Source organism: Cephus cinctus, unplaced genomic scaffold (genome assembly GCF_000341935.2).
Source record: "Cephus cinctus unplaced genomic scaffold, Ccin1 Ccin1_scaffold0025, whole genome shotgun sequence".
Taxonomy (NCBI): Eukaryota; Metazoa; Arthropoda; class Insecta; order Hymenoptera; family Cephidae; genus Cephus; species Cephus cinctus.
The window spans coordinates 834166-847805 of NW_014332773.1; the positions used below are offsets into that span (position 1 = coordinate 834166).

Sequence of the window (13640 nt, forward strand, 5' to 3'; positions counted from 1 at the left end):
TATATGGACGGTATTGACATGGTGAAAAAAATGCAATGGAAATTTTTACAAATAAAAAAATATCCAGAACAGTAGGTCTCAACGTTGCTGCAGCAGGGTAGAGAAAATAATGACAACAAAGCGGAGGAATACCAATTATAGAACCTCGGGGGCTTTAGACTCTGTAACACCGTAATTGCGCCAATTACTGTGTTCCAGTCGCATTGGTTCCGCGTACGTTTCCGTGTATTATTATACACACATGTATACGTATACATTGATGCAATTTACTGTCTTGAAAATTAGGACATCGTTGAGTCGCCTGGATCAGCAAGTGAACGCAACTTTCAATCTTTCACAATAGACCTGATTAGTTAGAAATACTAAGCCCTATGATCATTCTCAGTAAATTTATCGCTGTGTGATCCAACAGACGTTTTTTTCATTTGTATCTAATAACAAAAAAAAATAGTAAGGAGAGTTTATAAAGGCATAAAACAACACACAACAAAAAACAAATATTTGTTTCACTAACTTCTAATGTAGATATATTCCTTTAAGTACGTCGAACGGATGTAAAAACAGATGAGAAGAGCGCAAACTGAGCGAATGATCATAACTATTAGATAAGTAGATTATTCGATTGACTACTATTCAAACAGCAGGTAAGTTAAGGAAACGCAATATGAATTAAAATATTCGTAAGCTATCGCAGCAAAGGTAAATGAACTCGAGGTGTTAAAATAATAGAGAAAGATCGTACTTTAAAGAATTAACCTAACTTAACCTTAAACGTGATCACTAAGAGACTAAATCCTTCATTAATTCGCAGCACTGAGCTTCAATTCCCAAGAGGCACGTTAAAACTTGGAACGAACGCGCATTTCGACGGCCAGTTGTACAGAGAATTACCACTAATGCCTTTTTGAGGATCTGATAGAATTTATAAAGATCGAGGATGAATTTGAGTAACCATTTCATTACAGGACGAAGAGTAAATCAGAAGAGTAAGGGAGGAGGAATATGGGTGAATTTCAAAATTGTGAATTTAATCGTATCTAGATTATCGGATTACTAGATAGAAAATAGCTACATGGACGATATATTCGTTATTGGGTACTGGGATAGATATTACCTGATGCGGCCAGCATCTCTATAATTTGCATAATTTTCATAATGCATTAGCAAAATTTACATCGGAGGCGCACCAATGCAAAACTAACCACATTACCGTGAACACGAGGCTGACGAGAAAATAGCTTTTGTTTTTCACGAAAACGAATGAACCTCGAAGCTGCTGGAACGTCGAAGTCAGAAGTCTCAAAGTGGTCCTGGGATTCCAGGTACGTGACGTCAACGTTTAACGAACGTTACCTAACCTATGATCGCGTGCTTCGAGCCAAAGATAACAAAGAGTAACGGGAAAAGATTTTTCGCACAATTCTCTCTCATCCCTTGTTTTTGTATCTTACCACTTTTGAAATATTTTGCTTCCCTTCCTCTTCCCACCAAGATTGGAACCCTTCAGCATCTCCCAATTACGCAGCTAACTTTTACTAGGGCTCTTAATCTTTCGACAAACTCAAACACCTCTTAGCCTATATCCTTCCGGCTAAAGTACATGGCGGCTTAATGTGACACGTACATCGGGTGGGCGATACATTATCGACTGAATAAAAAAAAGCGTCCTGAAATAGGCTTCTAGAGCGATCCGACTACTAAGCAAGATCGATCGGTTAAGTAAACAATTTGAAAATTGCGTCTCGCGATCTTACCGCATTATTTAATTGAAGGTACTTGTTCTCGTGATTACAAAGTGTATTCATCACGTCGACGTAAAGTGGTAAATTATCAGTTCTTGTCTCACGATATTGGGAAAGCGAGGAGAAAATAGGATTTTCATACTCGAAGGATTTTTCGAGGCGGATCAAGAATTGAGTCTCGTAACCTACTTAGGTATGTATATCTACCATGCTATACATGTCTAGCATACTACCTTATAGCTTCTACTGCCTCTAACCCAACCAAAGCCAGCGTATAGTGACGCTGCCTGATAATATATTATGATTAAATTCAACGGGTGGCTCCGTCACGCACCTCGCCCATTTATATCACTTATTGTCTCACGCGCGAATCTTATATTTCTTTTCTTATGTGCTCATTTGCCACTCGGTATTATGCTATACATATATATATATATATATGTATATTTTGGATCGAAGGAAGCACCGAACCTTTGGAACTTTACATGACATAATGCACGCCACAATACACGGACCATGAGAAAATTATCGCGAGTGATTTACCACTCTTGAAATTCCCTGTACTTCCTGCTGGAGTCCATCGTACATAAGTATATCCACCTGTACTTTATGGATATTGAAGGATCTTTTTATAACTCTCAGTTTAAATTTCAGATAGGTAAGTAGATGGATAAATGCTTAAAAATCACCTTATTAGCCTGCAAGGAATTTTTCCGCCTTTGAGGCGTCACGACGTCCTGTCTGCCGGAAATGTCGCGAAAACGAGACGCGGGTAAACGGGAACTCCACGAGCGCGCTAACAAATACGTAAATCCGTCGGCGCCCCGTAACACCTCGTAAATCTCGCGCTAATTTCGCCCGCGAAAAATTGGCGGCTCGCCAGGAAACAGCAAAAAGTTTCGAGTATTCGGATAAACTTCTGAGCGGGAGGAGGACGAGTCTCTACTAATACTCGCTGTATACAAGGGGACTACACAAATGAATACATATATTTACATCTGTAGTACCTAATACCTAAATCAGCTTGTAGATACTTTAACTAAAATATATATATACATATGTTACAATTTATTATACAATTATTACTAGTAACGTACAATTCTATACAATTGGGTCACTAACTATACAAGTTGTATCCGACGAAATCCCGTAAATTAAGTCCACTTTCAAAACTGGACTTCAACTCAGGTACAAACGTGGACAGAATACCCAAGTGCTTGTTACTAGACTACGTCATTTTGTCTATATAGAACATACCGTACCACGTTCGCATAAACGATTATTAATGTCAGGTCAATCCGGAGGGTCGTTGTCACTAACACGCAATGACTATTAACAGTTTGAGAATGCAGGTTCTACGAGGTCAACGCTTGCAGATACGAGGGCAAGGGTCGGAACTTTAATTATTAGGCAAAGAAATCAGTGATATACGAACTAGCTGAAACACGCTAGAGTCAGGTAAAGTTACGTGATTGTGTGGAAAGCTTCTTTTTTTCTCTTTTGTTTCCTCCCTGACCGAAAAAGACTTATGGCGAGAAGTCACGTCATTCTGATCTGAGCAACCTGTCAGGACAAGTCCACGAAGAAGAATGAACGAAGGACCCGAATATCCATGCGTCGGTAGTAACACTACACTTGGCTTTTTCAAGGGGGTTCTTGCCTGGTCCTTCGGCACCCTTGAAAAGCTTTTCTTCTATTCTAATGCTAGGTATAAGATGAGCCTACTAACGTCAAGAAGACGAGGACGACAATAGTCGAAAAGAGCTTAACTTCACTTTTCATAAGTTTCCCGTTTCGCCGTGAGACCCGAAACGACAAGGACGAAGGACTAGTACGAAGGATTTTTGGGGAAGCCCTATCCATCAGCCGGAATAAGCCAGGCTCGAGCTTCTTCGACGAAGCAGCTTTCTTCGATTATCCATATAAAATGACCGCCTTACGCCAGCTCAATTTTTCACTTACAGCGTACGTTTCATGGCTCTTCCCATTACAGGACATCTCGACCGGTGTCATCCTACTGAGAATTGTACTCAAAGAAAAGAAGTATACGCATACCTAACCATTCAACTCGGTTGAAAACCTGTGAACGGAATACTGAAATTTTTAAAATCTCCCACTATCAAATTCACCGATGACATCCACGCACGTGACTATTTACAACAGTACAGATACAGTAACGCCACACAGACAATATGGGACAGGAAGAGTAAGATCTTGAAAGATCTCGGAGAACTTGTCGAGAAGTTTATCGTGCAGAGTGGCTTCTGAAAGTATGGACGATGGATGGAAATAAGGATAAGGATAAATAGCAAGGTATGTGCAAGACTTCAAGAAAATTGGAAGTTATTATCTGCCGGTAGCAGAAGGGCGAACCACTAAGTATTTATTCTGCACTTTGCAATGGCAACTCCGATTAAAGCCAGTTCTAAGCTAACTTATAATCGCTTCGGCTTTGCAAGTTCGAACTTGCGGGCGTAGCCGGGGTGTCTAGGTATACGTGTCGAGGGTGAGTCAGGAACGCTAACAGTGAATTCAAGCGGGGACGAGTCCTCGTTTATATACAATATATATATAGTATATAAATACAGTTATATACCTAGTCGAGAACTAACCGTGAGAAATTACTCGCGCCTGTTTCGAGGATGCCTCCAGCCAAAGAATGATAATTGCACCTCGTAAAGAAAGCCGATATGAGGTCACGCTGACGAATGAATTTAATCGCGATGAACAACACGGAGACATATAGCACAGCGTTCCAATGAATTATACTAAATGACTAGAGACACAACATACTCATACTCTTGTATTGCCATTTACCATTATTCATTGTTTAGAAATTTTATAATCGAACAAACTTACACGTGGTTCTGCATAAAATATATGTTACGCATGGTTTTGCACTGAAATATATTATATTTCTTTCGATTTCCTTGTTTCTGATCTGTGAAACAAACAAGTTTTACCCTTGGACTGACTATATAAGAGTATTCGAAAGCAATTACGTAATACAGTCTTCTGTATCCACAAACCATATCAAGTAAATTTAAAGAGCAGGTTTTTTGATACGATATATACTTCATATCAATTTGTAATGATCCATTCAGTTCTCCAGGATAGATTTACCAAGCTTTCAAATTTGATCTAACCTGTTATACGTTATGAGTACACAATAGATACGTTTAGGCAAACTTCTAGTTGATCCGATGCTATCTTGTACTCTGGCAAAGCGTGAAAACATGCGTGACGTAGTTGATCATTATTTTGCACGATGCCTTAGACTGTAGAAGTGTTATGAGATCCCTGATTCGGTAGTTCTCTATGGCATATTATGTGGAAGCGAAGAAAATTCGTTTCTACTATTTTGCCTTTTAGCTTAAAATCTGTACTAAACGTTTAAAACGCAATATTGTGGACCAGGGAGCGAAATGAGAAGAGAAATGATCTGGAAATGCAACTATTAGGTACAAACACCCGCTAACTAAAAATGCATTGTGAAGTTTGTGTGGATTTAGCATCACCAACCACAGCCCACGCATGTTGGGAATAGTTGTGACGTCACGGATTACTACAAGAGTTTACTGCGGCAAAGACTAAGCCGTGGAAAATCTGCCAGTTGACAACTCGACTTATTTGCGCTCAAAAATCTTTCTTTCAGCTTTATGTTGAGCGTTCGCAGTGATACCATGTGTTTTTAATACATATTCTCCAGTCCCAGCACAGCCCTTTTTTTGCTATTCCGCTGCAGTTTCGTGAAATAATTTGGCAAGTGCTACATCACAGTCGCCAAAGACTGCGACGACGGCCATGATACCTTCGTCAGATAATGTATTCATATTTACGTCTATTTTATTGATTTTCTAAAGAATAATTGGAATATCGGCCTTCGCAAGGACCGAGATTTCATCGGAAACTGTCACTGGAGTGACCTCTATGCTTCGATTTTTCGGTGCAAAATTTCCACCAACACGTAGAAAAGTCACTACGCCCCCTCCTGCGCCCTTTTAACCTTACACGGGTAGACCAGTGTCCAAACGGACTCCAACCAATCTTCACCGCTCTATGACGTTCCTACAATCTATAAGAATTGGATCTGGATAGATCAGTAATTCAGTTTGACTATCCAGGAGTCGTGCCAGGCATGATCAGTTCCGTGTTCTACTTCGTTCAGTGCAAATGTGAGTCTCACTTGGAGGCCGAACGAACTTCGGTTCATCTGAAATGGAAGTTTTCCGTATCGGTAACTTTTTTTGACCAAATTTACATATATTTTGAATATTTATGAGCACTCGATTCTAAAAATTTGTTGCAAATTGTCACTCCAACAAAATCTTGTTCCCGTAAGCTCGATGTATTTTTGTTTTTTTGAGTATTACATAGTTTTGGTTACATAGCAAAAAAATGTATGTTACCTGCAATGAAAACAAGTAAAAAAAAATAATCATGCTTGTTCGAATCTCTACTTTTCATGGATATCTTAATTATTCTGTTTATCAATTTTTAAATGCTTAATTATTTATTTCCAATCATTTCGTCTGACATGTATAATTGAAAACAAAAAAAGATCTCATTCGGAATAGTATTATTCTTTTCATTATTCCATGCTACATTTATAAAAATTTGTTAATTTTTATATATTCAAATAATTGTAATTTTTCCGATAAATCCCGTCCTACAAATTTTAGTATGGTAGTCCGTTATCTCTTCTTTAAAGTACTTTTCGTTTCTTTGAAATACATCCATTAAAAAATTAGAAATTCTTAAGTGAAGCTGTCGATTTCATCATTTTTCGAATAAATTCCATCGTTCAAATATCTCTCTCGCCAACCTAAATGCATTTAACCTCAGATTAATATGAAGTATCATTTTCCTTACTGTATAATGAAAATAATGATGAGGTTTAAACCATTTTATTGTAGACGCAAGAAAAGCAGCATGTTAAAATATAAGTGGGGTCCGTATATACCCCGGTCTATCCATTATTGGTACGCCCAGTAGGGTTAATATCGCTTGGTAAAACTGGATTCGTTATATTGGTATAATGTCATGGAAATGACAACAACAGCATCACGTCGATCCGAATTCAAAATTAATTCAACGACCTAAATGTTTACTATGATCTGCATAAAGAAAACGAAACGATTTTGAGAGGCAGTAATGATTCCACGATGAAAAGTCACTGAAAAGGACGACTCCAACTTCGTTGCATCCGCTAACGGCAAAGCCACTCCTCGCGACCGGGTAGAAACGGGTCATTGACTATACAGAGCGTGCCAGTTTCACTGGGTCGCGTAATTTATCGGCCAAGTGGGACAGTCAGGAAAGGAGACGACGAATAGTGTATTGGTTTTAAATAAAGAAAATCTATCGGTAATACATATAATATGGACACTAACGTGATTTGTAAAGTATCATTTCAATTGTACCATATTATAATATATTTCAATAAAAAATGTACATATCAATTTTATCCATCGTGAGATTCGTAATTCCCTTAAATAGCATTGGAATATTTCAACAGAGATTGATGAAAGTTTAGTGGAATAAATGCAGTTGTTCTCAATGATATCTGCTATTAGTCCAGACTATTTTAAGTAAGAGAAAAAGAATTGTCTCCCTGCACCCCGAAGAGAAAATCCAGTGAGTTATTCAGTTGGCACTTTATATAATTATTATTGTTCGTTAGGGGATAACAAAATGGATGGAAGTCTACTGCAGAAGAAGTACGCTTAATACAGGGTTGATGAAGGAGAGTGGTTGCCCACGGGAGAACCGTAGGCGCGTCCTTAATTCATCTTAATCATTTAACAGGGGACTCACCGTTTTCTTCATTTTCTGCTCATTCCCGGTGTCTTACTTTAACCCCTATCACTCCCTTACTGGCCCCAGGAGTTATCTTCCTCTAACTACATCCCTCACCTATCCAGTCATGTCTTCCATCCAAACCTTCATCCTTCCCATTCGTGTTCGCTTACAGAGCCTATTGAACTCAGCCTCAAGGGAGATGAATTCACGATACTCCCAAATTACTTCATCAATATCATCATATAAAAAAACAATGTTTCACACGCTAATGGGAGACAATTCCTTTGCTAAATAACTTAACGTTCCCAAGAGTCGTATAAACAGGTTATAGTGGAACTTACCTGTACAGGGTGTTCCAAATTTGGCTCCCTCGGAGAGTATGTTGGTGTTCCGGAGACATCACAGATATTGGAAATGACTTCCGTTTTATTGGCACATACTTAGCCTCGGAATGAGAACCGATTGAAGGTAACCAATGGAAACGCAGCGGCGACGTAAATAATAAGCACACACGATTTTTGTTTCCATGCTTGTTTTCGCGGCGCCAACGAAACAAAAGCAAGGAATCGAAAATCGGAGCTCGTAGCTGCCTATTATTTCCGTCGCCATCGCCCTTACATTGTTTATCTTTAATCAACTGTTATTTAGAAACTGAGTATTTTTTAACTAAAGAAAAGCCATTTTCAAAATCTGTGATGTCTCTCGAACGCCGCGATACACTCCGAATGCCCGAAGTTTGGAACTCCATGTGTGCCTATATTACACAGATTCACCCTCAGAAAACATCGTTAGTCAGTTAAATAAATATTGACTTTTTCCATAATTACGTACATTCAATACCAATGAAACATATGTACAATTATCCCTCCAATTCTGGCCAATTTGTCCTTAGCGTAAAGGCTAACATTATATTATTACCTGTGGATGATTTATGTTTCTGAATAAAATAGTTACAGCGCTATTTGGATTAAACGTAGGCTTAATAAGGTATAATTGAAATAATAACTGAACTAATCATAGGTCCCTTATAGTCATACCGTCAATATGAAAATTACTGTACTATGAATATAGCCTTAAAACGAGACCCTATAGTTCAGCAGGTAAAAATAAATATATTTGCGGCTACTTTTCCAACCACTAACACATCTGCTAATTATCGCCATATAACTACCAGTAACTACCTAACCTTCGTTCCTGTTACCGCAGTGCTGCCAATTCTCACCCCCTGTACTCTTCTTTCAACCTTTTTTTTCCACGTACGTAAGGCGCATATTATGACGTAATTATATGAGTATATATTTTCCTTTTTAGAATTATATCACGAATTGGCAGGTCGCGAATAAATATTTTTTAAATAACTAACAAAAATTTTCACCTCTAAATCCCAAGTCATTGCTTTGTCCATCATGCGTTCCTCAGTGTAAAAACGAGAGTCTGACTAGATCGATCCTCGCAAAAAACTACGAAACGAATTAGCATAAGAAGCGTCCAATAATATCAGTCAAAGCTAACTACATTGGCGCGCATTACGTTTTCCGGATAATCAGACAGAATTTTCTTGATGCTTCCAATAGGGTACTATCTCACCGTCGACTCCTTCAGTCGCGGATTTACCGTCTTCTTTTGAGACGTTAGTTGTCCAAGCCAGGGTCACTCGGATAAAAATAGATGCAATGGTTTCTCAAACTGCTAACGGGATGTATTAAAATGTGCAATTTTCTAGAGTGTCTTGCGAATACTACGACTGCAATTCCTTTATTCGCGCATGGATATCCGCTTCGAGGGCAGAACCAACGTTAAGAGTAAACCTCGCAATATATTAGAGATCTTATTGTTTTGAATGTATCAAGAAACTTTTCTACTTCCCCAGATCAACCTCTGTACCAGAACGGACTACAAATTTTAGGAGTACGAGATGGTTAGAATCCAGACACGTAAACCTGATGCTACAATGATGTTTGAATTTACAAGTCAATGCTGCTACCAATTATACGGTAGGTTTTTATGGCATACCTACCAAGTTACGATTTTCCATAAATCTAAAATACAGTATATTATCTGTTTTATATCAAAGTTTGCTCAATGAATAATTCTGTGCTAATTATATATCACATTAACACATTAAATCCCACCATCACCTCAAGTTACCATTTTATCTCATGCAAAACAGACGTTACTGTTTTTCCAATTTTCACATTACTTTGTCCCAGTGACAATTAAAGTTACTAGCCGAAATGCAGAAATCTTTTTTTTGTTTTTAATGTGTGCATATGTATATGCGTCAGCGACACTCAAAGGGTTAAACAAACCGGTAGCAAAAAAAAATGGCGATTTTTATAAAAGATCAAGAGTTCGACCCATTCGTGCCTGAAAGTTTATTCACGTGATTTTGGGAAGGAGGTAGAGAAGAAGAGAATCGAAAAGGGAGAAGAAGAAAAGAGAAAAAGCATGAAAGAACATGACAACGTAGCGAAATTATTCGCCAGACGACGTTGTTTTTACGACAAATGGAATTGTAGCAGACGTATTTTCAATTACGAACATCGCTATTTCTTTTCTCTCAGATTTTACCAAAATCTATGTTACTATATGTTTACAGGATCGTTGATTATGAATGTATGGTTAAAATTAAAATATTCGAAATGACGAGCCCAATACACCGGATATAAAGCAGGACTAATTACTTTTGTTGACACAAATATTTTTATAATCTTCTCAACTATTATCTATTTTGAAACACTTATTTTTTTAAATTTATAATAATATCCTCGAGATTTATATGTATAAAATAATTTTCAATCTTCATAAATAATATATTCTGGTTTTGGAAAATCGAATTGTAAAGGAAGTGTAATGATACTTACGGAGTGAAAAGAAAATTTTGTAAATAAATATATTACATTTTCGTAATTACGATTCCCCGTTTGTAATCAGTAGTCCTAAAAACGTATAAAATAACAAAGGGTTCAGCGAAATCTGACAGAAAAAAAATAGCGATATCCTTGATTGAAAGTAGATCTATATAAAATCCGCCATATCGACTGCGCGATTTTAAAATTCGTTCAGACATAGAAAACTTCATAATTAAAGTGAACACATAATGATGTCCGCTTGAGTTTCAATTGGTTAAGGAGGTCCTGTCGAAACTACCTACTTAAATTTTCACGTATGAAACTTTTGTAGGTTATAAATTAAAAAATTCTGAACTCAGTTGCAAAATTTGAAGGTCGGTCACCGACGAAAATGTTAAGGAAAGTAATATTAAAAACGAATCTTTATATATGGACCCAAAGGTCACAGAGATTGAATTTCGACTTTGGATAGGAAATTAACATATTCAAAGTGAACTTTGAAGCAAAAAATGGTGTATTAAGGATTCGTGAATTCTTCAGAATTCGATACATACCATGAAACAGTGACCTTACCGGGTGTTTCAAAGAGTAATTGCAAGTTAAATTAAAAATTCATCGTGAGAGACCGAATAGACAAATAAATAAAAATCGAATGAGAGTATGATTTTTAAATATATTTGTACAATTGAGCAAATTTCACAAAGATAAACATCTACAAACAAATGTATATACTTAATGCGAATAATTTCGTAGAAAGTCCAGTTTGTTTTAATCGATTTATCGAATTGATTCGGTAGTTGATCAGTTGACTAGAATGCATCGACAGGACCTCCTTAATGCACGTGACGTAGCTTCGGATCCTGCTTCATCTTATTTAATAAATAGACACGAATGCTGCAACGCTGGGGCTGTGGAGGTTGAACCAACAGTAATTATATTATTATTATTGTAGATCCGGATGTCTTAATGAGGTATAACCCGGCAAGAAGCTTAACTATAACTTAAATTTATCGGCGTAAAAGCGCGCCTCGAATTTACAAACGACACGAACCGAGATAAGATTCTCTTGATTAAGGTAAGGGGGATATAAAATGAGAACTGAAACGGGGACAGCCAACATTATCGTATCGAACAGAGGTTTGGAAAAGTTAATGGAAATTGAATGAACCGAAAAAGGGTAGTCAGATGACTGAATCCAATTAGCACGATTAATTAATTCATCGTCACAAGTTATGTAAGAGAGTACGAGTGTCCTGGACTTTCTACAGCCTCCGAGCGCCCACGGGATCTTCGAAGAGCCAAACAACCTCGGAAAGCGTGGATGGAGACATCTGAAAAATCGACGGGAGACAAAGTAAATAAACTTATCTTCAATCCAGTAGAATATCTTCCTAAAAGTTTTTCATTCGTTCTCAGGCTCCATCCCCTTCTTAACTTTAAGCCTTCGCTCGCCTCTTCGTTCGCTCTCTTTCTTCCCTCATCCACTCCCTGATTTTCTTCCCAAGTATTCTCACCTCTAGGTACACTTAATTAATGCGCGGCTACAACGAAGTAAGACAAGCGTGAATATCTCATCTCCGCTCTTACGTTTTCTCGTTTCACTTCAAGTTCTTTATTTTGGCCGAGTAAATAGAAACGGAGGGTGTCAAGCGCAGATTAAGTCGTAAGAAGGATCCCCGCTGAGAGTCAGGTTATGGCAAGGCACCCCAGGAACCCCAGAAACCTCCCCCTAATTTTACAACGGCTAACCGAGAACCTATTGTTCCCCGAAAAAAAAAAAAAAACTGAATTTTGTTTGAACCAGCTCGTCTACTATGAAGAATATAAGTGAATACGGTAGGTCAGGAACCCTTGAAAAATCTTCGAACCTATATGAAGCTCGTGTAGATTCAAACCTAACCTCAAACCCTCAAGTAAAAGTAAAAGCAACGATGTTCATAATTCCAATATCGTCTAACGACACAACTTGCGCCTTACAAATATTTAATAGTCGTTCCATGTTCGGGTTAACCTCAAAAAAATAGGGGAGGAGTAGAAAAAAACGTTAAATCCACTAACAGGCTATGAAAGTAACTTATGGTGGGAGTGGACTACAAAACGGTTCTTTATGAATATTCAATAGCGTTACAAACACAGGATCGCTCTAAAGGATCGATCGAGCATTCTCCCGTCCCACCTCTTTTTTTTTCTTTACCTCCCTTTTCTCTATTATACTATTTTTACGTAAGATGAAAAGAGCCAGTCGTCTCGAGCAGCCCTCTTTATGCAAATGACTCCTTTCTACATACAATTCTTTCTCGTAAAGAAGAGAAGGAATAAAATTATGCTCCCTGTGTTCCACCAACAGGGGGATGCGATGACTCTTCCTTCCGAACATGGATAATACATCTTGACGTTATACGTGGAATCACGCCGATGCCTGATTACCTCTCTCTCTGCCAATGGCGGATTCTCATCGAATCCCATCCGGAAGGAAACAAATTATCTTATTCAGCGAAGCGCACCGACTTCGTGGCACCAAAGATTTTCAAATAACTCTAAAACGAAATCGTAGATTTTCAAACTACATGAATATAGATATATGGATACCTGTCTAGCGTAGGTATTCATACGCCGGATGTAGTTCCTCGTCATGTTCCTATTCGAAAAGAAAAAGAAAAAAACCGAATAAAGTATTCCTCCTGTCATGGTAGGTAGGTCAATTTGTTAGGATTCACAAAAACTGGCGACACGTTCATCATTTAATGTGGAACCCTATCGTATTGTACCACTGAACATTGGTTGCAGGATTGCAAATGCAATGACAGCCTCGCGGAATATATGTAACTTAAGATTCTACAGGAGTACTGTTCTGTCGAGGGATCGTATGAAAACTCGAGTTTGTATGTCTCTTTGTTCACGACTCACAGGCACGTACGCAGCACTTTCTGCCTGCCTTTCCTTTACGATGTGACGGAGAACATTACATTATAAAAAACAGTACTGCGTGAAGAAATTACCACTGTTTATCACGCGCTTACTTCTTGCTTTGTCCGGTTACTTGTTCTGATTTGCGTTTTACATTCTTAGTATCGATCAGGCATCTCGTTTAATACTGGCTTTCTCCACGAGGTATCGCATAGGATTCTATACCTCCCGATAGATCTACGTGGGTCTCTGTGACAGCAGGAAGCTTCTGGCATCTCCGTGAATTTTCGAGCGAAACAAGATCATACCATGGCTTACTCCACTTTGAAATTTACCT

The 13640-nt window shown here is 38.1% G+C and overlaps 1 long non-coding RNA gene across 1 annotated transcript; it reads left to right on the forward strand.

Moving 5' to 3' along the window:
* Nucleotides 1–5890: 5890 nt before the first annotated feature.
* LOC107266904 lies at nt 5891–11744 on the forward strand. Its single transcript, XR_001537504.2, has 3 exons — nt 5891–5979; nt 9415–9538; nt 11349–11744. It is a non-coding gene; the product is annotated as an uncharacterized LOC107266904 (long non-coding RNA).
* Nucleotides 11745–13640: the final 1896 nt, after the last annotated feature.